Here is a 2,364-nt window from a genome sequence, read left to right as displayed (position 1 = left end):
CTGGAAGCAGTGGATTCAGCTGGGTTTTGGCTTTGTTTGGTTCCCCGTCCACCCCACTTCAAGAATCTCGTTTTGGACCAGCTGAAGGCTGTGGTTTCACACTCAAATGATGCCTTTCATCAACCTGGTCACCTGACTTTGATGCAGAAACCGTAGATATCCAGATGCATGAATTGTGGTATTTTCCTCTTAAAACTGTTACAATTTCATGTACGTTGTTTAGCATCAATCAGATCTTTCCTTACATCCTTCTTAAAATATCTTGGGAGGGTGTTTTTTTCCTTTAATTAATATTTTATTTTCAAAGTGTATAGGGTTATTACTGAGAAAAAATTAAGCTGAAAGAAAAATTCTATTAGTGGATTCTTTTGTGGTGGAAAAGTCTCGTTAATGAATTCCATTGATCAAGTTTAATTGTTCGCATGGTAAAAATAATTTATCAGAATAACAGAGATGAAAGTGATAATTTAAATTTAAGTCTTGTGGTCCCTTTCCCTTTAACAGTATTTGTGAATGTTTTCACAATAACAATGTGCAAGAAATAGTTTAGAAATTCTGCACTACTAGCAAATAAGATCCTGTTAAATCTTGAAAATGTTCAGTTGTTAAATGTATGAAACCTACATCTTAATATTTTTGAAATCCTTTTCTTACAAATGTAAAACAATAATTGGAGGGGGGCTGAAGTTTAAAGGAAGCCTGCCCCCCATTACACAGTTGCAATATATTGAAAAACCTGCTGTTACGTGTTGCCTTGTGTTCGGGAGAGAGCACATTAGCATTTAGCTCCGCAGCTGGGACCGGCATTCTGAAATCCAGCGCAGTTAATGGGCTTAGAAGCTGCTCCAAACGACATGTTTACTCTTCCCACGTACATTGTGTGCCTTGTCCAGGTTAAGTACTGTTACAAAGGGAATAGACTGCGTAGTTAAAGCAGCTTTGAAACGTGGTAGGCTTAGAGGTTTAAATCACTACTTTTTGAGTTAGCTTCTGTCCTTTTGCTATCGTGCTTTTGAAGAGTTCCTTTGGGAGCCTATCCATACCACTCAGTACCGTGACACTTCAGACAGATGAGACTTTGCCCATGTACCAGCTGATTTGATGCTAAGTGCTTTGCTGCACAGACGTGCCAGCCTTGCTCTAGTGGCACTTTAGCCGCATCAGCCCAGAAGTGAACTTTAGCCTGACTGCAGCTTCTCTCTGACAAAACAACAGTTGCCTCCTTCCAGTTCAGGGCTGCTTCTGTGGCTTTTGCTCAGGGATTTCTACAAAGCAAGCGTGGCTTAGACTTCACCAGTTAGGTCTGTGAGATGTAATGCTGCAGGCATTTGCATTGGTACCTGGGCAGCTAGTACTGGAGCTCCCCTTTTCTAAAGCTGAATAGTGATGCTGGAAGCTGTCTGCCTGCAACTTTGCTCACAAGCGCACTTTGTTGATAAACGCACAGCCCTTCGCCTCCTGAGCAACATAGTGCCATTATCACGGTCCTGAGGGGCCAGAATTCCAGGTATTGCTCTGCCCAGTAGGAAAAAGAGCCATAAACAGGAGCTGAAGTTTTGATCTTCAAGTCTTGCTACCTAGGATTTGGATTTTCTTTGAGTATATGTAATGAAATTGCAATTGTGACAAAGAGGAAGGTGGAAGGAGCCAAAGGGAGAAGGAAGACTGAAGGGCAGGGCATTACTGTGAAAGAGAGGAGCTTTATATACTGAACCACTAAATACTTTTGTACTGTTGTTTGGATTCTACTACAGTGCCATGCACGTTCTGAGTATAGGATGAAATCCTGGCTCCACTAAGTTGCTTCGCTTCCCACTGACCCTACAGGCTGTTGGTCTGTTGTATGGCTGGTGCATGCAGCTGGGGTAAGGATGGAGCCTGCAATGAATGTTCTGCTCTCTGATGCATTCTCCTTCCCCCAGCAGATTTTTAACAACTAAGGGTTAATATTAGATTTGTATCTGCCTGTCCATGCCAGTCCAGCGCTTGGCGAGACCAGGATTTCACTCAAGAATTCTCTGTACCCTCCTTTACACAACCATGGAAGTGTGATTCTGTGTATATGCATGCACCTTGCTTGCTTTTCTGTCTAGAAAATGCAGTGTGCAAAGAAAATCAGAATTTTTTAAAAGTATGTAATCTCATCGGAGCACAAAAGTGAGCACTACAGAGTGTTTTCTTTAAGAAAGACTGCTACTATTTTTGGAACATTTTGTATCAGAATATACTTCTGTTTCCCAGTGCAATGCTGCTTTTCTAAGTTCAGACTTAAGTGAATTTATTCCTCAGCTTTTGTATGAAGAATAGACTTCTCAGTTCTCTTTGCATATTACTGAAAAAATAATTGTATCATCTTATACAAGA

The sequence above is a fragment of the Buceros rhinoceros genome, unplaced genomic scaffold (assembly GCF_000710305.1).
Source record: "Buceros rhinoceros silvestris isolate BGI_N320 unplaced genomic scaffold, ASM71030v1 scaffold19387, whole genome shotgun sequence".
In the NCBI taxonomy this organism is placed as follows: Eukaryota; Metazoa; Chordata; class Aves; order Bucerotiformes; family Bucerotidae; genus Buceros; species Buceros rhinoceros.
Note: the sequence above shows the minus strand (reverse complement) of the source record.